Source organism: Chaetodon auriga, chromosome 8, assembly GCF_051107435.1.
Source record: "Chaetodon auriga isolate fChaAug3 chromosome 8, fChaAug3.hap1, whole genome shotgun sequence".
Taxonomy (NCBI): Eukaryota; Metazoa; Chordata; class Actinopteri; order Chaetodontiformes; family Chaetodontidae; genus Chaetodon; species Chaetodon auriga.
In genome coordinates, this window is record NC_135081.1 from 10,923,593 (window position 1) to 10,949,784 (window position 26,192).

Below are 26,192 nucleotides of genomic sequence, written 5' to 3' on the forward strand. Positions count from 1 at the left end.
TGAAAGGCCTTTGAATCTTTCAAACAAAATTTGAGATGTAGGCACTTCAGAGGTCTGGAATAAGGCTAGAAAAATATTAAGTTAGCATGGTTGTGAGGACTGTTATACACACACTTGTATACATGTGCGCATCATTCTCTCTATTGCAGTTACTTTATATGATTGCTTTTTTCATAATTTCATAATGACTTTGTTATTATTTTAAGTGCTCTGGCATACCATACACAGCGTGGTCTAGTGTGCATCTCCTTGTTGTGACAGATTCAGCAGGAGTGTCAGGCCAGCATAGAGGAGGACGGAGAGACCTTGGTCATAGATGGCTTCAGGTTTGAGAGTGCGGCCAGCAGGGAGGACCTGAAGAAGCTGCGTTCACAGACTTGTTCAGGAGGACGCCAGTGCAACAAATGACTGATGGCTAATTAAGTGGTTTCTAACACACAAGGTCAACAAGGTCAAATGACCGGCAAAGGTAACAATAGCAGACAGAGAGCCAAGACATGATTTAAAATGATGGGAGAAAGGCTAACGATGGCATGTGTAGCTCCTTATAACAGACACAAAGCAGTATGACACCATGTTATACAGAGGATATGGACCACTTTCAGATAAGCTTCACAATTTTCCCTCAATATTTGTGCAGGATGTCATGATTTAGTTGTTCACTGTTGCATATTTTAAGATATTTAGTCATTAAGAACATAGTTTAGTAGTTGTAAGTTGCCATATTTGGAGCAACGTTTGATTGTGACGTCTCAGACTGTGGTCATAAAATTGACTTTGAGTGTTGTATTTATGGTAGCGCTCCAAGTTAGAATACGATTTTTTAGGCTAATGGTGATGTCTTTGCATTATTTATTTCACTTGTGTTAGTCAGCGTAGTACATTTTGCAGTAGCAGTAGTTTGATCTAAGTGGAACAGTAGCTCACTGACATTCCAGCTACGTCTGTTTTATTTCATTAAGAATCGTTTCCTTTAAATACAGTGTGGGTCATGCACAAATTCTATGTCCTTCTTTATACAACAACACATTGTAGGTTAGGTGGGGACAATGCTTTCTTTTTGATTACACAGAGCTGTTGAACTATTCAGTGTCCTTCCTGTTTGTTCCCTGTTGTAGATCATCTTTCTCCCTAAAAGCACCTCCACTGCTCTGATTGTAGTTAAGTTTCATAGCCCAACATTCTTTTTAGTGCAGTCAGCCTGAAGAAAAATAGTATAATAAATGAATTTGACAGTGCTCTACTTCAGTATCTGAAGGTCTATAAGAAATCTTAGAATCTTGTAATTGAATAACCTAAAGTCAAGACCTTTAAAGTTCATAAATACAGTTCAGTGCATTGGAGGACGATTATGACAGCTCGGTCTCAGTTCTAAACATGTTGCTCCCACTATGTAGGGTTTTTTCCTGGTAGGTCAGATGCATTATTTACTGTACCTTTCCTCTTCTGCTGATTTTGGTGGTAAAACTGGTATTAAAAAACGTTTGACATGCATTCAAGAGTCATTTATAAACTGTGATTCCACTTACATGACGTAAAAGTATTGTTTCACAGTACTTGATGATAAATGAGGTGATACTGTTATATCAGCTCTTCAGGGGAATAAAGAAAACATGTCAAATTTATTTTCTAATTGATTACTCACATCATCTTTTCTATGTTTTACTATTACTATTACTATTTACTATTTTAATATTTCCAATTCTCCATAGAAATATAATCATAGCAAATGGTTATCTTACAAACTTTGACCTGATTGTATGGAGGGAAGCCAGATGCAGTCCCAGCAAGCACACTACACTTATCAGCCCATTACTACCTTGTAAGTCCCTCTGCTGTATACATTAAGGGTAGATTCTGTGCTGCTGTGGCCTCTTTTACATATTGTCCCATTGTAATCTCCAAGTCAACTTCATTCTGTTAACCGCACTCATAAGTAGCATTTGTTTGAGCATCATTAATTTGTTGACATAGAATTGAAAATAAAAATAAATCCCCTAGATGGTGAAAACAAGACACAACAATTAATCACTCTTGCTTTGCCATGTAACTCTGCGTATAAAGTGGGAAAGTAGTCTGTTTGGTTCTGAAATTAACAAATGAGATCTGCCCGTAGATTAACAAGTGTCAGAGCATCAGTGTAACCAATTAACAAACTCCCGATTAGAATGTCTACTGAACGATTAAACCCAGAAGTTTACCAAGCATTAACATACTAAACAGACTGACATAATATATGCAAATAGGGTCATTATTATGCATGTGCTAGTTGAGTGCCCAAATTAAGTGCTTGTTTGGAGCACTGGGGATGTGTTTGTAAGTATGAGCTCTATGACAACATATTACAGAAATAATGGTCAATTGAAAAATCTAATTCGTTTTACATTTGGCAGTAAGCCATAGGAGTCAGTAGAACGCAAAGACAGCTCGAATCAATTTTAGTAACCCATTCAAAGCTGTGGCAAGAAATCCCCTCATACTTACAGGAGCACGGGAGAGGGTTTAATATTAAATTGTTTGGACATATAATATGCAGACACACACTCATGCTTCACACACCAACGCATGCATCCTGTAATCAGGCCAAGTGGTAGAAAAAGTGGTAGAAAAGCATTCGGCAGATGCTGAATTAGTAATGGCAGAAGTTGCAGATTGGCTGTGTTGATTGTCATGTTTTTGTCCTAAAGTGCTGCATGAATTATTTATGTTGCAGCCGTGTAATTAGACGTTGATGAGAAAGGACTGGACCAGGAAAAAGTCGAGCTCTTGCTGTTGTTTGGAAATGATTAATCAGTCGCTTGGTCCTTAATCATTTTTGACAATTTTAGGACTTTGAACCTCTTCAAACTGAGATGACTACCGTGGCCACCTCTTCACAACAGCCTATAACAGATTGACACTGCTGTATTGGGCGGTGTCTTTGGTGTATGATTGAAGTTGAGGTTTGTGATCATCTCATGTCTGTGTTTGATATAAGCATCTGCTGCCCATAAATCTACTCTGACGGAACCGAGAGACCTGAAGCAGCTGCATATGTGTGTTATGATCATTTTTTACCAGAAGAGGATGCTATTCCTTTGTCATTTTACACAGCCATTGCACTCATGCATTAGGAACTCAAGCGATTGTAAAGGATGACAATGAGACATTCAAAAGCATATGAAACTCCTTCTAGACAAGCAGAGTGGCTGATGTTTGGGCCCTCACTGAATTGTGTGTCACTACCTTGTAAAACCTTAAGACATAATGAAATCAGTAGACATTAAAGACATGCAGAATATACTCACCTTTGTCTCTTGGCAAAGTAGAGCATATTCACCTATTATTAATCACCAGTGAGACATATATGGATGGCGAGGTCACAGTATACCCTCTATGATCCCTTTCTCTGCAATATAACACCCCATCAACTACAACTGCACTACTGCAGTTAAAGTTAAGATCAGTGATGCCAACAGTACGGTCATATATCACACTGCTGTCTCAGAGTTGTTTCACACGGCTGAACTAAACTGCACCAACACAAATTACACCTACAGCAGACAGAGCTCCAGTATTTCTCTCACTCCGTTTCAAAACACTCGGGAGGACTGACAGCTGTGGATTGCCATGATGTGGTGAAGGCTAATCACCCCTCAATTGCGTGTCAAGCTGCACTGGGAGTAATGGCGTTGCAGACTTTTGTTTGAGATAGGAATGGGGTGCTTTTTTAGCCCGGAGTTGACAAAACACAGTTAATGAGAAAATAGCTGAACCAAACACTGTATCACACACTTTGTACCGTTTGCGAGATGCTTACCCTCAGAGCACTATTTGCATGTAGAGTTCACGAGACCTCCGCTGGTCTGAGCGTTCTCGGCAGCCCACAGGGTGTTTTCATAGTGTGCTTCAAAACTGTTCTGAAGTTAAGTGCACTCGCCTGCTTACTGATTCAATACAGACCCTGAAACTGTGCCATGTAATCAAGAACTGGCCTCCTTTTGACAACACAGAGGTCAGCCGCATCCAAGGCCCCTGTATATGTGTTGATACAGCAGAGGGCATCCCTGTAGACTGAATGAGCATAGCTGCAGCAGGGCATCCAAGGCCCTTCCTTTGTTTTTGCTGAGCCAATTAAAGAGAGATAGCATCTGCTATGAAAGGAGAACAATGGCTTGTTCACTGCGTGTTTGAGTACATGCGTCTGCGAATAGAGTTTGTGTGTGCACGTCTGGAGGCTACTTAGTGATTATGTATGTGTGCGTTTCTGTAGCTACAGTACACGAGCATGTGGAGTATGTGTGCTGAATAGTAATAAGAGAAGAGTATTGTATACAGCAGAGAGGAAACGAGAAAATGACTGCCTGCAAAGTATGACAGACAGCATATGGCTTCATCTGCTGTGATTCAGTTAAGCCCCACACATATAAACACACACACACACACACACACACACACACACACACACAGCAAAACACCAGAGAGGCAGATATAAATTAGGGAGACTTCCTGCATTTTTGCACTGAGGCACATACAGTACAATGCTCGTAATTAAAAAGTCACCGCTGTTGAGTGACAGCCTGGCTCATGCACAGTTAGCTTGCGTTCAACTTCTGTGAAACTTTTTGACAGGAAGTGTGGTGATGATTTCACAGTAGGCTATAACACTCCATCTCTCCAAAGGACCTGGAGGTCATTAACCCCTACCTGCTGCTGTCTCGAGCTGTGCAGAGTTTGATGACTCTTCTTTTCTAGCTAAGGAGTGAAAAGAGAGAGGTATGAGGATGTGTGTGTGCGTGTTTAGCAGAGCTAGCTAGCACCCCTGGCTTGGCCAGCCGGCTCCACCATATGGCCACATTTATCATGTATCTCGCTATTCATTAAGATTGCCCTTGCTGGCTGCAGTAGCACTGCTGGGGGCCTCCACCTCACCTCAGAAAGGCTGTGGACGACTGACTGCAGTCCACTGACTGCAGTCCACTGTAATTTTGGGTGTGAATGCTGCAGAATTACAGGTAGCCTAACACCATGAACCATAGGTAATTTTGCTCTACATGAGGCCGTTTTGCATCAGAAGAAGGAGTTGATGAAAATCCAGTTTGAATTCAATTATACATAATAATATAATAGTCTTTGATGCCCAGATGACTGGTTTCTATTTTAAAGCTCTGCAAGGATGCCAAGATCAATTGTCTGTGGACTGTCTCCAACGGTGTACTGTTCCCCATACTGAGTGGCATATTTTTATAACTAAACAAGCGTAACAGAATCAGTATTATCTGACCTATTGCCCGACTGTAATGCAGTAGTTTTGGAAAGATGCTGGTATTTTTATTTTTCAAAAGAGGTGGCTGTCTTTATACAGCAATTTGAAGAAATCAGATTATTAGATATTAGACTCTATTACACACAACAGCTCATCATCTCATCCAGTCTGTGGCATTGCTGTGTTTTATATAGGAGTCAAAAATCTTTGTCTATGCCAGGCATGATGATGAACGATCAACAGTGATTGTTGAATAACACGGTATGACAAACGTGTTTTGGTCTGTATGTTTGTGCTCCTAGTTTTAAAAAGTTCCCTTTGCAAGGAACAAATCAAAAGCTTTTCTAGTTGAAACATTTCTTGTTCCATTAAAAAAGTACATTTTAAGCACGATGTACTAACGGATGGTTACCTGAGTCAACTACAAACAGTGCTCTGATTAACATATCTGTTCTGTTCCCCTGAGCTAACTGTGTCAGTACAAAATGATTACCTGAGTGGGGATTTTTTAGTTTGATCCGCTCTCCATGCAGTGTGTCAGACAGTTTAAACGATGCACACATCATCTCTGACTTTATGATCGTGCTTGTGTTCATTTGGTTAGAACTGGTAGCTCTACGCCTTCTGTTTAAAGACAGAGATGTAAAATAGGGCTGACAGTGATATCCTAAAGCCTTTACCATCTGAACCAGAGTGCAGAAAACACTCCACTCACCAATACAATACATTAACTGGAATTTTCCTTGGTCGGTGGTGTGTGGCATGAAGTGTGGAATGGAGCTAGTAGCTGTGTTTCAGCAGTGCAGAGTAATTTATTTTGCTCTCCCTTGCTCTGTTACTTTCCCTGTTTTTTAGTTTTGCTTAACAAAATCAACATTTTGACTGGGGTGCTGCCAAATTGTCAGGGTTGATAAGTTTATATGTCAGCTCTTGTAGCTACATTTCTTTCCCTTTTAAAACCCTGATTCCAAAAGAAGTTGGACTGCTGTGCAAAACATAAACACAATGTGCTAATCTTTTCTGACATATATGCAGTTCAGAGCAGTGCAATGACAATATATTTGCTGATTTACCTCATCAGCTTCATTGATTGTTGTAAATATCTGCTTATTATCAATTTGAAGGCAGTGACACGTTTCAAACAAAGTTGGGACAGGAGCAACTAAAAACTGGCAAAGATGTGGAATGATCCAAAAACACCTGTTTGGAACATTCCACAGGTGAACAGGTTCATTGGTAACAGGTGATAGATCAAAATATGTGCGGACTCTTGGATGGACACGACAAATGGGAAGCTCAAATCTAGCACTGATCTAATTTTTGCTTGTTGACATCCACCTGCTGACTTCCTGGTAACAAGTTTGAACCATCCAGTCAAAGAATTGTGTGACAGTGGCAGAAAGGATAGAACAATAGTTTTTCTTGTTTCATATGATGTGATCGGTGTGTAGCATTTCAAACACGAGAGACTTCACACAATAGGAAAACTTGAAGAGGTATGTGAGGAGGCTCATAACTATCCCCATCATGACATCATCATTTTTGATGATAATCACACCATGAGCGGGAATATCATCTACCGCAGTGGAGTCTAGACAGTGCCGGTGGTGAAGGATTGAAGAACATTAAGATGAAGATCTAGATGGATGGGATCTGGAGCGGGATTTGAGATGAGCTCATTGGATGGACTTATTGGACAGCTGGTTGTAATGAAAACACGAGGTGCAGAGGTGGCTTGGGTTGCATCAATCTGACATAAATGATCACTGAAAGCAGCCAAGAAGGCGGGGGATTTTCAAGTTGTGCACAAAAATAGTGGCAGAATCGAATTGGTCTAAGTGAGTCATCAAATTGAGGAATGGAAAACAATTCTAAATGAACATAAATATGTCTCAGGAATCGCTTCCTAGTCACTATGGAGTGCAGAGTTTTGTGTTCCATGTGGCCAAAATTGGTGCTTGGTCCTCAAGCAGCAGCACTAGTCCACTTGGCTTTGGCCTGTGTTGGGACTGTGAGGCCAGCTGTTGTTTCAGTGAGTCCCTGTTAAGCATGAAAACATCAAAGCACAAGCATGACTTAACTGCCCTCAGAAAATCACAGACCGTTGTTGTGCCTGTCATTTTTATCTCAGGAAGAAGTCTTTGCATTTCTCTCCCACTCTGTGTAACACACTTGATTTTCTCTCATCCTGCTTGTCCGTCTTCCTCTGTCTCCTCTTGATGGTTTGACAGTGTGACAGCGGTGGAGAGACGTCTTCAGTCTTGTGGGGGGATGTCAGCAGGAGTGAGATGTCTGTCTTGGCACCACTGATTGCTCTGTGTGTGGGTGTGTGTCCATGCTTGTGTGAATTTGATGCTTGAGCGTGGATACTTTAGGTGTGCGGATTTATTGAATGCTGAGTATGTTTCGGTGCATACTCCTCTGTTACTTCTGTGCATCTGTGCACTGTCACTCTAGATTTATTCGTTCTGTGTATCACCATATTCAAACCATCAAAGGAGGACTTTTGTTACTTGCTTAATTCCTTGATTATAAATCATTTTAGCAAGCTATTATGGTATAGATTTGAAAAAAAAAACAACAGTTTGATAAGATAGAGGTTTGTCCTGTTGAACAGTGACATTTCCATTGTTACAGCCATTCAAGCTTATGAGACAAGGGTTAAGAGACCGCACTGATTGCCAGTGAGATCTTAATTTCTCAAGATTGTGTCAGTCGACATCCATACTGCTTTAATATAGGAGAGAAGACAACAGATACACAAATTCTTAACGATCTAGTATATCTGACATAAGTATGCATTTTACTGGTTTGCAGGAATGCTGAACAAGCAGTCAAGAGTATAGAAAAACAACGATTTGAGCTAAATGCTTTACTCCAGAGCTTTTCAACACAGCTAAATACCATATAATACTTGCTGCTCACTGTGCAGTTACAGCCTTTAGTGCTCTTTCACCTTTGCAGATACAAATGAGTGATACGCATTTGAATGCATTGGAGGAGAAGTGAGGAAACAAGTTGTGTGGGTTGACAATTTCTAAAATCACGTTGCTGTGGATTGTATTGTGTTGTGGATTTCTGTGGCTAGAAGCTTAGTAATAAGATTAAATAAACCACTGGAGTCTTGTCTGTTGATGCAGATGTAGAAATGTCACTTTTTAGTACATGGAACGACGTGGACAGATTATAAGTGCTGAAGTGTTTCACATACATATCTGTGCCCAGTGACATCGACCTTTAGGACGTCAGAATTTTTGTCCTCTCCACCTCTTTAAATCTCCCGTAGGTGTTGCAATCAGCAGCACCAAAAATCACCTCTCAGCAAATGCAAATGTGCTCCCAACGATGCAGGTTGCTCTTATATGCAGGTATACCACAATGTGTGGCTTATGGCCTTCTTAGCCAAGAGGCGGTGGCTTCTGGATTCACCGGAGCGGGCTGACTAAGACGGCAGCACAGAGCAGCGCCAGTGTTTTCTGTTTTGTCCAAGCATCCATATCGTCTCCTTTTTCTTGGACTCGTTTTATATTAAGGTTATTATTTTTATTAGTAAGCCAACTGCATCTCAAAGAAATGACAGAATTTCAGTGCAAAAGTGCTGCTCTGTACTCCTGCATAATAGCCTCCCCAATACAGATGTCGCCTGCACAGGTTTGGTCGACCAGTTCGGGTGGTGCCTATAAATTAAAGCTGTGGGTAGAGAGACATGCCAGGGCATATGAAAGCAGCGGAACGAGAGGATGTGTGGACACAGATAAGGAGGAGAGCGAAACCATGACCTTGACGTAGTATTAATGACAGACTTGATCACACATAACCTTTGATGACAAAAGAGGCCCTTATTACTGCAGGGAGGGGAAACCCTGTGAAGGTGTTATCAGTATTCTGGAAATGATAAACTAATCAGATTTTATGTGCGTGTGGTTGTGTGTGAAGGAGTTTTCAAGTGCAGTGGAATTTCCCTCATCCTTGTTTTCTATCATTGGAATTACCCCTCAGGACACCTGACGCTTCATAGCATGTCCAACGCGCACACACATACACACACACACACACACACACACACACACACCCACACCACGTATTGTCAGAGTGACAGAGAATTCTGTGTCTGCCTTGTCAGAGCCTTGTTGGTGGGTCACACACGTGCTCCCATATGTCGAACGTATATGACACATCACACTAATATGACGCAATATAAAAAGGAGAACCTGCTGCCAGTCTCAATGCTTCAAGCTCTTTTTTGTTTAGGTTTTCTGTGTCTCTGTTTTAAATCATGCAGGAGCAGGAAAAAAACATTTGTGCATGCAGTTATTCACCTCTAACATGCCACATTTATCCATCCAAAAAGACATCTTGTATTGCCATTTTTTTTTTTTTTTTTAGCCGATACCGAGACAGACCCACACTTAAATTCAACACTTTATTCTTTTGCTGTACGTTCATTTTTCAGTGTAATGATATGAATACGTCAAATCTCACAAGGCAGCCAGAGAAACTCACTGTGTTATTAGCCTTGAGTGTCACATTAGCTTTGTATAGTGGGGACATATCTCTGTTGTATTCATAACAGAAGTACATTCAGGCATATATTCTTATGCTGATTCTGTGCCATTAAATGCCTCAAGCGCTTCACTGCTCAAGCACGTTTTCTATACGGGGCCCTAATCAAAGCCAGCTTCAGCCGTCCTGCCTGCACCCACACACAGAGACTGTGGACTGGAGTATGATGTTATTTTCCAGGCTGAGCTAATTGTCTCTGGGGTTCAGTTCTCTCTCTCTCTCCCTGGTTGCAGTCGGACTTTGCTCTGTTACACGATGCAGCCGTGGGTCCCTGGGAAGGCTCTAATGAAGAGTTATGAGAGGCTGGATGCCTGTTGGCTGTGCAGGGAGGGATGGAGGGAGGACACAGAAAGATGGAAGATGGGAGTATAGCAGAGAAGGGTGAAGAGTGAAGCATGAGAGGGAGATGGGGGAGAGGAAAGGAGGGAGATGGTATGCAGCGAGGCAGAAAGAAAGCACGGGAGGCTATGGGACGAGAGACCTTGCACCCTTGGAAGCCCCTGCAGACCAGACGCCTGTCACTGCAGTACACTGCTCTGCTGACAATTTCTGCCTTAAAGATCCCCCCTACACATGTATAACAGCATACATAAAAATTGTCCAATAAGTCAGAAAAAAGTATAATCACGACATTAAAATCCCTAAAATGGCACCTACTTCTTCCTTCTCATTAGAAATTCCAGAAAATATAAATGTGCAAATATTTCTCATTTCACACGTTTGGCTGCTGCACACAAGACGTCTCCTGCTCCACCACAGTCCGTTCTCAGTGTATGCGCTGAATACTGGAGCAGGATGGGCTTCCAAAATATTTATAATGTCACAAATCATGCTGTAAGGCGGGCCTCTTGAAACCAGATTTTCAGTTAACACAGAGAAAATTAACACTTTCACCAATAGATGTGAAAACAGCCTTCTGCTGTCAAACTGTGCACATACATTATTCTTCACAGCGAAGCTCAAACATTCAACGGGGGGAACAAGGAGAAAAACACATTTCTGACTGGAGGGGGGCTTTAAACACGTACACTTTCCACCCAGTGTGACTTGTCAATAGGAGGAGGCTTCAAGTCTTTGGAGTGTGCTGAAATGTGAGATATTATTTCACTGAAGTCTGAACTTTTACATCGTCATCAGGGGAGATGGTTGGTGTTCAGTAACCAGAACAGAACTGCACTATTTGCATTTTTATGTAATGTTCGGGGCTTAATCCTGCTGGCAAGCATTACGGTTTTAAAGTCCTCGAGAGTGCGAACATGAAGTATCATCCGGTTGTACAAGTTAGGTGTAATTCGTCTCTCCTTCAAGCCCTGCCTGCATCCACCCGCCTGTTTTTTTACGATGTCCCTCTCTTTCTCAAGCTGATAAATATCCGCCGGTGCAGTGATTACATTTGTGAATGTTTGGACCTCTAAGCTCTCTTCCAGTCTTTTTTTCTTGCTTGCTCTTTCTTCTCCTGTTTGTGTCTGTGGGAGGCAAATATCTTGTTTTCCCTCTGACCCATTGTAGGTTTTCTGTAAAACATCTGAGGGATTTAAAGCGCAAATCTCAGGATTTATTCAGTGTCTGTCAGTTTTCAGACCATTTAATACACAGCGTGTCCCTGCATATTTTAATCAAAGTATTATCTCCAGGTCATGTTTTTAGTGTCACCTTTTGCCGAGGAGAAATCCTATAAATGAGCGTGTAAATATGGATTGAATGTCAGCACATAGGTGTTTTTTTTTTTTTTTTTGCTTTCTTGTGTTGATAAGCAGTGGCCGTGATCTAAACTCAAGTACAGCAAGTTTTTAAATCCTTAAAATGAGGAGTGCTGAATTCACCAAGGGCATTTAGGGAAATCGCACATCAGCATTTCACGTGCATTTTCATTCTTTTTCGCCATAACTTCAGTCCATAAACTTTGATTAGCGGGATTGAAAATGAAAAGCTCACACAAATATGGATTCTGTATGGCTCATCAGCAGTTTTGTCAGTGTCACATGTCTGTGAGAAGGATCAAGCAAAACCAAGAAAGAAATTCATGGCAAATTAGATGTGGCCTTGAAAAGCTTCCTGCCTCTTCCTGGGTTTATTGAAAGGAGGAAAAAAAAAGAGTCCATAGAGGCCATTTTGAGTGTTTCTTGTCTACATGACAAAAGCCCTCTGCTTTCTCAGTGTTTCGAGCTTCCCCCAATATGGATGACAGAGCAGCTTCAACCGTTTTGATTTCAGATGGCACTGACCGGGTCACGCCTTTGGAGGGTCGAGGAGACTCTCCCTGCTCCTTTTACAGGGAGAATCCTTTCTTTGACTTCCTCTGCCTTCACTTGAGTCTAAATGTCAGCCAGCCTGAGAGAGAGGGAGACAGAGAAAGAGAGAGGGAGATCTGCGGTCTGCTGGGAGAAAGCCATTGAAAGCATACATGATGACACACTTCCCCCATTCAGTCCGACGAGCTATTGAAAAGCAAGATGACATTTTGCAATAATACACCATATAGCTCCAGAGTTTAGTGAGATGAAACATTATTCATAAATATGTGATGCCTGGCATTTATTGATGTTTGTGGCTAGGTTTGCTGTCAAATCATCCTCGGGTTCACTGTTATTTGAGAGGAAATGCGCCGCATCTTGACAAAGCGTTGAACCATGACAGTGAGCTGCTATAATCAGCTATACAACCACATTGTTTAGCCCAAGGAATGTAAAGAGTCGCGGTGAATGATATGACAAGATTTATAAGGCACCTCCTGCATAAGTCTGAAAAATGGTTTAGTGTGTGTGTGTGTGTGTGTGTGTGTGAGCGCACCCCTGTGATTGTCGAGGTTACAAAGCAAGAGTTCAGGCTTCAGCTTTGTGTCCCAGTTAGAGTGGAGACTCTGCTCCATCAGCCTGCACACGAGCCTGCAAAATCAGTTTTAGGTGACGAGAGAAACTGTTTTGGTTGTTTCCCGGGAGAGAGCATTTGAAAACTTCTGCGTCTTGTGCTTACTGCTGAGAGGTGTGCGTGTTTTGTATTGCTGTTTTTTTTTTTGCCAGCATGTGCGTGCACACATCAGGTGGAATGCTAACAATGCAGTGATTGGGGAAATCAGATTGGCTTTTTGGGAACGGCAGGCGGGATCATACCGTTCTGCTTGTCCTCCTTCCTAGTCTGCCTCCCTCAATTTCGACCCTTTTCTCCTCCCTCTCTGTGGCGTCCTCTTCCATCATTCCTTCCTCTGTCACAAGAGGAACGCATGTTATTTCCTTTTATGTCCCCAATTCAGTGTGAAGTCCCCATGAAGGGTAGTAGATTAGCGCCATTCTCATCCAGATAATTTTAACAGCTGCAGCGATGGTGGTGCCGCCGACATCTGAAGCCTCTTGTCTCCTGAGAGACACTCTGGCTGTTGGTTGAATTTCTGTCGCTTCAGATCAGCCCAGCTGGAGAAACACTAAACAGGCACATTTTATTCGCTACGGGCCCCCACGGATGTTCTGGCTGCACAATGCTGGAGCTGCAGTATCAACGAAGTATTGACTGCTGCATTCAGAGGATGCAGAGGGGGCTTGACTTAAGTTTTGTAAAAACAAAAAAAGGAAAAAGAGGGCTGTTGGAAGAGAGCAAACAGGCCGTTGGTTTGGATTGTTTAAGCATGTTGTTGTTAAAGTTTGTGGGTTTAATATCCTGTAGGCTCAAGTGCAAAAACAGAAAACCGCTTAAAGTGGTCATCTGAGAAGAGACTTGCTGTCAGGCTGTGAGCGTTCAAACAGGCTCGTAGATTAATCAGACTCTAGGCGGGACACCTGTAGATACCGTACATATGGCTCTACCTAATTACTCAAAGGTTAGTCATTTCCATGATAGTGGATTGTTGATTCCAAAAGTATTTTGTGAATGCTCAGATGTGACCTTACTATAATTCTCTGGATTGAATGTTCCAGCACATAGTTTATATCTATTGTTATTCTGGCATCCTGCTCTGGCTTTGTGTGCCAGTTCTCTCCAAGAAATACATGTAGGATGGAGAATACTTGCAAACACATCAAATACTAGCAGGCTTAACTTCCGACATGGCAGTGTTTGATTGAGTCATAGTGAGTGTCAGTGGAATGCAGGCATCAGTTATCAGTGCAGAATTGTTTGACATTTTGGTAAATGCGCTTACTGACTTTCTTGCTGAGAGTTAGATGAGGGGATGAGTGCCATCCTCTTGTCTGTTAGCTTAGCTTAGCATAAAGACTAGACACAGCTAGCCTGGCTCTTTCTAAGAATAACAAACTATGTAATGGCAACCAGCACCTCTCACTGACTGACATGTTATATATTGATCTTTTTCAAACTTAAGTGCAACAAACACTGTTATTCTGGGTGTGATATTACGAAATATTTCTTTCAGGACCAGGAAATTCTTGAAGCCTCTGCTGGTTGCCTGGCAACTGGTCGAGCTAAGTGCTAAAGTAAGCTAGCCGGCTGCAGGCTCCAGCTATTTGGTGTACAGACATGCGAGTCTATCAATCTTCTTACCTTTTTGCATTTCCCAAAATGTCAACCTATTTTTTAGCATTCTGCCAGTCTTACTTCCTCTGGGACCTTTCCTGGACTGCAATTATTTGGACAAGAGTTGGCGAGGTATCGTTAACAAACCCCCATTTTACACACTGAGCTCCATTGCATTGGTTATATGCATAGTCACATCTGGTAGTAAAAGAGATGTATGGAGTGTTGTTAAGTACAGCATTGGAGAACATTTTTAATGGATTCGATACAACCAAAGTAATGTTTTTTTGTAGTCATTTCAGCTCTGTAATCACTGAACTCAGTTGCAGGGTATGAGCCAGCGTCATTGGCAGATCTGCTGAACTGCCTGTGTGCCGTGTTTACGTTGGGTGGATATTGATTTTGTGTTTGTCCTGGTAAATACTGTATTTTGGAACCCAGTGCCTCACTGAAATCTGGACGGAGTTGCTGGATGGTAACAGAGGAGAGGGAATGACACACATGGGAGAGAGGCAAAAGAGTGCACGGAGCAACAGTAATACAGCAAGGAGGAAGAGGGAGTGAGCTTGAGTACAACAGAAGAGAAGGAGCAGTAAAATAAGAGGAAGTACTGTAAATGTAGGCGGTAAAGGAGGAGACGGTGGGGTAGAAACACAAGATTAAAGCAGAAGAATAATGAGGAGGATGCAGAATTAGACACTGGACTGCCGTGTTCGTCCTTACTTGGAAAACATACAAACACACACTCCAACTGACCTCCAGCAGAGCAGACAAGATCCATGGCCAAATCATCCACCGCCCTCTTCTCCCACTCCCTCCTTTTGCCTTTCAAGAACTTAATTACAGCGATAATTTGGCCTTGTTTGTTGTAGCCACCTTTACGTTCTGTAACTACCGGTCAGCTAATATAAACACAGGCACCAGATGAGAGATGATCGGGCCCCTCCCTAAACCTTGCAGAGGGAGAAAAGTTAAGAAAAGAACCAACTGTGAGACGTAATGTCAAGTATAATGAACACCAAAGCCTTTGCCATGCTTACTGGTGCCAGCAGACATGATTACGAAAGAATTAAAGACAAAGAAAATATAATAAAGATGAGTTGGTACTTAATCTTGGTTGTTGATTGTGGTGTGTCATTTTAGGAAAATGAGATAGTGAGAGATAAATGATCCTCTTAATGCTTGCTTTGTCTCTAATTAAGTGAAATTACAGACTTGATTCATTTAAACATCAACTGAAGACACTTCAAGATCCAGACAAGCCTAATTACAAAGAGGAGCAGCTTACCCCAGAAAAGTGTTGTCCCCTTCAGCCCTGGCAGTGCTTTGAATATAGTGCTTTTTGTCCTTTGATGTTGTTGATTGTGACAGTGTATAGTTTGAATTAAAGACATTCGCTATAGTGAACATAAAGCAGAAGGTGATTGTCACTATTAGTTGATATGGGCTTTGTTGTTTGTTAACACAATGGCAAAATTGTTCAACTGAAACTGCTTTTTGCTTCTATTTTATACCAATGTTAATACATTTGACTGTATTTATGTCAGGATTTGCAATGCAAAACAGGCTAATAATCATTATCATCATCATCACTGATTGATCACTGGATCGTTTGAATCCAATCTAAATGTCACATTAAAATCAAGTTAGGGTCGATTTAGGCTTCCCACATGCAACAGAAATTCATTAGAATCTATCAGTTATTGTAAATATGACACACACAAAGACATTTTATCAAGTGAGAATTAAAGGTCCAAGCAATAGAGATCAAAGCATGTTTTCAATTCATGTAGATTCTATGTCAAGCAGTGTGACTCCATGGGATCCTAAACTGTACTGGGTCTACAGCAGGTGATACTTAAAATTTCATGCCACCTCTTGTGAGTCACCTTTGAGAAAGAGGTTTATAAGTTGCTTTGACTTCCACTATTGCACCTATTGCATTTCCAAACTATGCCCAGTGCTTTCTGATCAACACAAAAATACCGCTGCAAAAGCGTCCGTCAGTGGAAGGCAGGAATTTAAGTGAGACCAAAGGACTGCCACAGTTGGAGACTGCATTACTTGAAGTCCTGACTAGATAAATTGCAGACTAAGCTCATCCTGAAGCACCACTCAGTCTCCAGAACCCAGAGGAGGCATTCAAGTCTGCTGGGAAGCCCCCCTCCATTTATTAAATGATTTTGCTGCAGTTACATAGCTGTATAAATGTCAGCTGACATGTGGGCGAAACTCCATTTAAAGCTTGTCAGAGAGATTTATCAGGGTATTAAAATTTTTTAAATGTGCTGTTTTTTAAAGCTGTTGTGATGTGTCATACACCTCCAGAGCTCCGAATCACTGCAGGAGAGTGAACTGGGTTCTTTAGCAGATAAACGCTGCATATTTAGCTCTTGCACAGAGTCCACGCACAGTGAAATAACTTGTTTTTCCACTGTGCATTCAAACAGAACAGACAATGGATAGCTCATATTAGTCTGTGATTAATATATTAATTGTTTGATGAAGTATAAATTGGCAATTTATTTCAATGGCTGAATCACTTTTGTATAATGTGATTAATATTGCAGTGCAAATGTGTTCCAATTATGACAACAGGAGGCGTGACGTGAGAGTTTGCAAAAGAGAAAGAGGGTTTATCACTGACCTAACTAGTCCGTCTATTCTCCTCTAGCCTCCAGACTCATGTGATACATATTTAGCGTTGGCTCCCTTTGGCGGCAGATACATGTCCTCAGTTGACTAGGCACAAATGGGCCAGAACGAGGCCATCGATGGCCAACCCTTTCCAGATGAACCGCGCTCATATGTTCCCCGTGCTGCATCGTCGTCTGGTGCATAACATGAAATTATGACAGCAGTGTCATTTTTATGATCCTTATTCTAGAATTAGGGCTGATGCAACAGAGCCAACTGTGGGGTTTCCATCATAAAAGTCCCCCTGGTCCCTTTACACACGCACACAAACTGTCTCTTCTCGTTTGCTCTATAGCACATAGCCACAGACTGTGGACCAGTGGATTTATGGTGTGTGAACAACACAGTTTTTTTTATGAGCGGCTTAGACAAACAGTATTTGGAGCCAATTGATCGTTATGCTGTACATTATCCCATTTGCTGGAACACATTTCTCTCTTTGCCAGTAACACTGGCTAGAACTTGGCAAAGCAGAACAGTGGACCAGACACACACAGTCAACAAAACAAAAGGAGTTAACACACAAAATATGTGGAGATGTTATTTTAAAACAGATATACTGGAGCCATTTTTCGTTTTTTGTCTGCAGTGTTTTTGTTCTTACCTGAGGTGGCTGCCTTTAATAAATGCAATCACGTCTCTATGAGACACGCTGTATTGATGGAGCCAGCACAAAGTGGAGAGTTGCTTGTTTTTTATTTAATTTTTACAGTGAACAAAGCAAGTACATGCATGTGTCTTCTTGGCAGGTGCGTTATATAATGTGGAGCTGGATCAGACAGTGTCCTGTATGGCTGTTAGAGTCCCTTGGCTGTCTAAGGAAACCTAGAAATGGCTTCAGGCAGATTTACAAATTTTTCTCAGAGACGAATAGGATGAAGTTTTATAAAACGGGAAAATGAGGACAAAACATGTAGTGCAGAAGTGCGCTTTAACTCTTATTCTTCATAACATGTCTAGCCTAATAGTAGTTTTTTTCATGAATTTATTCATTTATGTTTTTTTTAGTTAAATCCTCTATTAAGGGGGATTATTTGTAATACTATTTGTTTATTATAGATTAGTTTTGTATTTGCACTTTTCTGACGTGAAGTCACTCAGGGATGTATTTTCCTGTAATCATTGTTTATAATCATTGTTTGGTCATAGCGTAATATGGGGATGATTTCATAAATCTTATCTGAACATGTCTGTAACAACAAGCATAGTGAAAAGACATGATAGGTTTTAAGAGAGTTAATAACTATTAAAACAAAGAATTAAAGGACAAACAGTAAAACTGTTCGCTCATTAATTGCATATTTGCTTTAGATTGCATGTTATAATCAATACTTGTGAAGGGGTATGTAGTTTATTGGACCAGCAGCTTTCTTCTGCATAACAATGTGCAGATTTAGAACCCACTCTGATTTGGCATGGGAGGAAAGTCCGACTGATCTCAAGTGCAACTGGTGACGGTGCCACAATTTTCCACCTTTCCAGGGACACAACACCAGATACACAAGAGATTTGCTGATCCTCATAGTAAATGGAAAGGAGACGTGGCAGCCTGCCCGACCTCACTGTGCCTATTGTATCTTCAGTCTAAACAAGGACCAAGTAGCCTAAAGGAGCCACGGTTAATGCAGTCAGGGATGGATAAGGAGGCACTGGGAAATTTTCATCAAGTTCAGGCTGGTCAGCCTGGCAAATAGTGAATCATTTGGAGCACAGCCACAAGGTTTCACCTGTGTGAACACATCAAATTTGATTTTGCTTGGACTGCACTGCTGACCTTCCTTGCTACATTAGCAGGGTTCCTCCATTCTTTTCAAACTTATACACTCTGCCAGTGGAGCAGACACCCTTACATCTGACTGGCTTGGCTAATTCAATTAATTCAGCAACATTTGATCAAATCAAAGTCCAAGCCTGGGAGCTTAATTAAATACAAGGGGGTGGGGAAATGCCCAGGTGTGTGTGTGTTATAGTGCGTCCGCGCCTGCACATCTAGGTGAGTGTATTTGTTCTTGTCTACAATGTGAGTGTATACATGGTTTCTGTGTGTGTGTCTGAGACTGCAGGTGCATGCCTGATCCAGTTTGTGTGTTTATGCTTGCATGGCTGTTTGTGTGTGTGTGTGTGTGTGTGTGTGTGTTTTAGAACTGGTTGCTAGGCAAGGGATGAGATAAAGCGTTTAACTGAGGCACAAGAGATTTCCAACGTGCTCTTCCGTTGAGCTGTTGAATACACAATAGGAGGCAGTTCAGCAAAGTTCACATAAACCACTTCTGACTGCTCACTCAATGCTACATGAATATGGATTTGCGTTAGTTTGATTTTTTTTTTCTCACCAAAAGGAATTAATTATTCAAAAAACACCTTGCAGCCAAAACAAACAGGCAGCAATGTTTGTGCACAAGGAAGGGGCATTCATGCCCCAAAGAATGCGAACCACCAAACTGACATCAACCAAAACGGAGCACACACTCAGGCAGAAGTTAAACTCAATAATTTACACTTATTTATTCAGTCAGCGCACAAAACCAAAAGCTCATGTTTTGACACACTGGCCCACATTAGGTTGTGTATCTGCATGTGCCCTTTTTGTGGATGCCAACTTTGTCAGCAAATAATGATTATAAAACAACACATGTGACAAATAAATCCAGAATAAGTCAAGAAAGTTACAGAAAACAAAATCTGCATTTACACACTGTGGAAGAACACGTACCATAACAAGAAACCCTCTGCTGAAGTCTGAGGAAGGAGCATCAGCAAATATATAATATAAATATATATAACCTCCTCCTCTTGAGGAGTAAACAGCCATTCAGTGCTCCCAAATGAGACGTCACTACCAACCTCTGATTCTCTCCACACTGAAGAGGATGACTCTGGAAGATGATCCTCAGACACTTTTGGAAGCCCTTGAAGTGCTGGCTGCAGCATTCAGACAGCAGAAGAGAGAATGGGTGCTTTGACTCTTTTCTATGTCACCAGAGAAGCATAGCTCACGGCACAGTTTCTTGGCAGCCTTGTGGACAGAAGCAGCCAGTCCTGGATGGCTGCTGGTTTCAGGGGACCCCTGTAAAGATGCGGCCTTCCATTTCCCTCTTTGACACGGACAGATGGTGATTGTAGCTGCAGATTTCCAGCCTTTTGTGCTGGAGAAGCTCTGTGACTCCCTCTAACAGTCAGTTGATTGGGACCAGTGCCACCAGCCTTCCACCCTTGCTGCTGCCATAGCACAAGAGGAGATCCATATGTTCATTTAGGCATCAGCAGGTGGACACCCAGAAGCCTGGGAGTACACATGGACATGTTTAACACTGACTTAAAGCCTGGACCCTGTTCCTGGTGCTGTCATCTCTGCTCATGCTCCACTTCCATGCCTGACTGGACTTCATCATGGCATTCTCTGTCCTGTGATTGGGTGGTTAGCCTTTGTTGCCTCATCTAGGATTGTTGGATATGAAATGGCAGCAGAGCAGACTTGCTCCTTGTGCCTCATTTTGTGTAATATTGGTCAGTTGGTGCCATAATGCAGTCATACTTAGGTATAGTATACAGGTGGGGCTCTGGTTGAAACAAACTAGTTTGTACAATGTGTTTATAGTTGTTCTGAATGGCGGGATGGAAAGCCGGCTGTCACAGATAATTGTTAAAATATGGCAATAATGACGCCTGATTTCGGGAGACTTTTCTTGATGGCATTCACAGTGTGACACACACTTGTACAAATGAAGAGTTATAGGAGTAGTGGTGTGCTGAATGCAAAAAGGAGATCTCGACAGAGAGGTTCAAATCCTGCTTACTTTCTCACCTCCGCACACCTGGCCAGTCACTGCGTGAAGTGCGTTTCACATTATCCGTTTCCCAGTTTCGTCTTTGGAAAGGTGTGGAGGGAGGGGTTTGAGGCCATGTTTGACCATCCACCAAGCACCTTAGTAGTATACTGACAGCTTAGGACAAAGGGAGCACATCCGTATCTACCAATGATCCACATGGTAATGTGTTTGCTGACAGTTGGATCTGGGCTAAAGATGGTTCATTGGTTATTTGGTGTGCATGAAGTACCCCAGGCCTCCATAGGATTTTCTCCTTTTGACCTGCTGTATGGACATAAAGGGACATAGGGCTGTATTCGATCTACACAAAGAGAGCTTGGAGGGCTGTCTCAGCACCAATAAAAATGAAATTCAGTACATCCTGGACATGCGAGTAAAACTGTGTTCAGTAGGCCAGACAGCAGAGGGGCATTTGCTCCAGGCACAACCTCAGCTGCATCTGTGTAATTGAGATGGTCGCAGAGACAATTTTCACCAGGAGATAAAGTGCATGGTCCTTTTTTTTTTCACCTCCAAATTACTCACCAGGTGTCTGGGGCCATTTACGCTCACATGACAAATGAATGATGTTGTTTATGAGGTGAGCCTGGAGGGGAAAAAAAGCCATACCATGTCAGAGGCCTCCTTAAACTTGCAATGACGCAATGTAATACCTGTCTCTCTGCTGAAAATGGAAAAAGATCAGTTCAGACCGATGGTTATGAAATCATCCAAGCATGACTGTGCCCCTTGTGATGACCATTTCTCAAGAGGCCAGAGAGTAGAACCCACTATCACGTAGAAGCACCCTTAAGGATGGTCCTATACACCCATCCCTACTGCTTGTAAGAAGAAAACTAATGAAAATGGCTACATGTTGATTTGTTTGGGGGAGACTGGCGCAGTTCCATTTGTTTTTTTGACAGGTGCTCACAATTCTTTAACAGCTCTTAACAGCTGCCTGATGGGATGAAATCTTCAGCTGTTTAGACAGCATAATATACTTTACTTTGAAACCCTTTCGGAGCGACAGAAATGCATGGTCTTGACATTACACGAGTGGTTGTCAGCCTCCCCTGCAGCCTGTATGCAGGCTACTTGCTAGACTTCTTGGAAATGATCTGTTAAGTAATTAAAATTTTATTTCCCTCTCAAATGCCACAAGGGAAGAATATCTGCAAGGCATGCAAAGAATATCTAGCAGTCATCTGAGACAGGAGCTCAATGCTGCACTGTGCCTGTTCAGTGCTAACTTACAGCATTTATAAAAGAATACCTGCACTGGCTTTTATAGTAGTGATGCACCAAGTATGCACAGTAGGCAGATTCTGTGGTTGCCTCTGCATGAAGGAGCAATTTGTTATCCTGTGGAGCTAAGTAGAAGAGAAATGCCCCTGCCACTGTCAAGGTTCAGAGTTATGTTCCCAGTGGTGCCACTCATATTAAACACAAGAACACAATTTGGCTTGTTACACTGGCCAAGTGCTATGTGCTGTCTCCTCACCAATTTGTGTAGAAGCAGATTTGGTTTGCAGTTAACTCTTCACTTGTTCCTTTTTCTCGCATCTTCGCAGTATTTAAATCTACACAAGCAACAGTCAGTGAGTTTGTCTTTCCCGATGTGTGTCGGCGTGTGCAGTGTGTATATGTGCCCATGTTTTGATGGAGTCGACGATCATGATGCAGCTAACGCCCCATTTCTCAGAAGAGCCTCTCCTCTGCCATTCTCAATTTCTCTTGTTTCTCTTGCCTCTTATCTGCCTTTCTGCCTCTCTGTGATCTTGTTCTTCCCATGCTCCTGTCTCCTCTCATCCTCGTTGCTCCTCTTCTCTCCTCTCCTCTCCTCTCCTCTCCTCTCCTCTCCTCTCCTCTCCCTCCAGGACTTTCTTTCCCTTCTCAGGTGACAGGGTGATGGATTAAGCCCAAATAAACTCGTTCGTCTTTCAATTAGAGCCAGTGTTGAGGAGGTGCCAGCCATTATGAAGCTGTCTGGTAGACTGGGAGCGAGGGAGTGATGGAGAGAAGAAGGAAAAAGGGTGAAAGTGAGTTATGGCATTAGTGTGAGAGACAGAGATAGAAAGATGTTTGTGAAAGACGGAGTGAGAAAAGAGGTGAGAAAGGAACAAAGGGTGTACAGCTTGTGTTGGGAAGAAACTTATTGGTTGAAGGAGCAGATCCAACTATTAAAACATCACTCCTGCGTCGCCATCAGAACAGAACTTCCATGCCTGGCCGACCACCCACGGTCTAGCTCCCCACGTCATCACCAGCCCAGCTTGTGCTTTTACGCAACATTGCCTTTCGCTGATTTGATTTTTTTTTTTTTTCCTCTATTGTTGTCGCTGTTCCTTATGAGCCTGATGAATTTTGTTCTGAGTGGCTTAGTCATAGAACTGGAGGGATGTGGAGCGTGTGCATGAGAGGGCTTACATATACATATGAGTGTAAAATTAAGCATAGATATTTGTCTGCAAATGTGTATACTTATTCGCACATATTGCAGGGTTGGTGCGTATGCATTCATTAGAGTGTATGAACAGAGTATGAGTATTCAGATACAATAATGTCTGTGTGTGGGCGCATGAGAGGGAGAAGACAGTGGTGTCTGAGGAGGCTGTTATGACTTAGTACCCTCGCCTTCACTCTCTCCCAGAAACCAATACTGAGTTGTTGGCATATTTTCATTTTTTTCCATTTTCTTCTTCTTCTTGAAGGAAATATTATGTACTGTAGGCACACAGGGACGAGTTCTAATGAATTTGAATGAGCGTCTCAATTTATTTTCCATGTTTTATTTATTTTTTCAGGGTTTGGGGAGTAAATTGAATCGACAGTGGTGATGCGTGCGCTAGTCAGGAGCAATATAGGGACCTGCTGTTCTGATTAAGTTCCTGTTATGGAGCCGTTCATTATTGATTTCATTTCTCCTCACTTCTCCTCCCTCTCACATTCACATTCGCTCCATATTTCTTTCTTCTCAGCAGGTCTCTTACTCTTTCCCTCTTCTTCGCTGTCAGTTCTCATTTAAAAGCAGCAAGTTGTTATTTGTAAAACTCTCTCAGTTTTATTTCAAACCTAATAGAGAATTCTTTTTTGCTTCTAATCCCCCTCTAGTGTTTTGGTTTTTGGCAACAACGTAAAGTGGAGGCTCGCTTTTGTTCTGATGGGAGCCAAGTCCTGAATCATGTTGTTCAGCTGTTTCACTCAACCTGATAAGTGCACTTAGACAATGTCTTCAGTTTATTTACCAAGCAGTTAGTTACAGAGCTAAAGCTTTGAGCTGAGTATTATTTGGTGAAACACTAAATCAATTTTCTCTCTGTGCTGTTGTGGAGTTGTGCAAGAATGAGGACTTCTGGCATGTGTCTTTGAACAGGAATTTGTACTTCATGCTGTCCAAAAAGCCAAAGATTCATATTTTAGATGAAGAATCTTTTAGTTTACATGTTGTATTTTTTGTTGTATTAATGTAAATTAGAACACGATTTTCGTGCTTTATATACATGACTACATCTCAGTAGACAATTCACTGTGAATCATTAATTCTTTGTACTGTTTGTCTTTACACAGAGGTGTTATGTGGACCATTGTCAGCTCTTGTCAGACTGACAGACTGCACTCAGACAGTTTGCTGTGTATTAATTAGCACCTGTATGCATTTTGGGAGTTCAGCCTGTTGTTCACCTTACCCAAAATGTCAATGGAGGACTGGCCCCCAAACCATACCCATGTCTCAGAGACTGTAGGTTAGCATTTTAGGTTAAAGCATCAAGCAAAGCCAAATCCTTGGTCTCCTGCCATTGTCATGCATGCTTTTGTTTATAACTGTTCCAAGGCAAGCTGAGATGTATGACTTTGAAATTAGACTCCAGCCTTGCAGATGCGACCAGTTTTCATTGTCTGACTTGTAGTGTGATGCACTTAATGTTCTATATGCTAACATGTTTGCATGTACACTGGACAGAACAACTTCAGGCCACCAATTCCTTCTACACATGCTGCAATAAGGAGACTCAAGAGCAACCATCCAAAAATGGGTGTAGCCCATTTCACGTGTTGATTTTTCCCTGCTGCTTTACAACCTGCAAATCTGTACCAGCTGACCTTCAAAATGTTGTGCATTTCACCATGATGACATCATATATTCACAGCTAACACTTAGCGTGACTGTAACTCAGGTGGACTGGGACGGCTGTTAATCATCAGTTTAAAAAAAAAAAGTCTTTCTTTAAGGCAAAAGTAGTTTTGGTTTGTTTGGACAACATAGATCACAAGCACTGAGGTGTCTTTCAAGAAATAAGTCCGCTCGCAAAGAAAGCTGCACTCCCTTTCAGGAGCCTGCAGTTAAATCTTTTTTGTGGAGGATTAAGAAATGCAGCTTCAGTCGAGTCAGAGGCCGGCAGCTGTGTTGAGACTAAGCTATGGTTAGGAACTGAAGGCCTCTGTCTGCTGCTGTTATTATGACTAACTTCCTATAACCCGACCTCTCCATGAGTCAAGAGCCACCTCACAGAGAAAGGAATGCAGCGACAGGTTCCATGGAAAAATGAAGAGGGGAACCTGTTGTTTTAATGAGTGTCTGGCCTTTTCGACTGGCTGGCTGTTTTGCTTACTGGCAGTGTGGGTGGCAGGTTGGATCGCAGACAGAGCGGCTATAGCATGATGTTGTTTTTTTCCTGGCTAATATTCTCCCGTCCCGGGCTCTTTGCTGACTAGTAAAGACGAGCTGCTCGGCTCTTTGGCTGCTCTCAGCTGAATGTGTAGCTGGATAATATAAAGTGTGGGATTGCCAGGGTGATATTAAGCAGTTCTCTCCACCATTTTCAACACCTTATACATCAATCTGATGTTCTTATTTATATAGTTTATGATGTGTAGATCTTTGTGCTAATCTTAAAAGCAGGGTTTCAGATTTCGTTTTGTCTGGCAGCCTCTCTGTCTCCCTTTTAAAGGAACCACCCTGTCAAAAATCTGGCCTTCTTAACCCAAACTGTGAGAGAGTGAGAGTGGCCTGCTGAAACATCTGTGGTCTTGGCTGGGAATTAATGACTACAGATAGACTGGGATTAAGGATCCTGGACGTGAGCCCTGGGATGGGGGCCTGCGAAGAGGGGGGAAGGCTGTGATTTGGGAACAAGGGGTCGGGTGAGGTAGGGGTAGGGGTTGAGGTTGGGAAACTGGGGAAGCTTAGAGGACTGGAGATGAAAGTTTGGTATCGGGTGTGTGTAGGACTGAGGTAATTGGGGGTGAGGAGGGATGGATGTGGGAAGGCTGCAGTGAGTGTTGGGAAACTGGGATTAAGACTGGGACAACTACCACAATACTTCAACCAAAAATCCTAGTCCTGTAGGTGAATTTAGTATTTCTGGCCCAGGCAATGAATGCAACAATGAATGGACTCTTATTTGATCTCT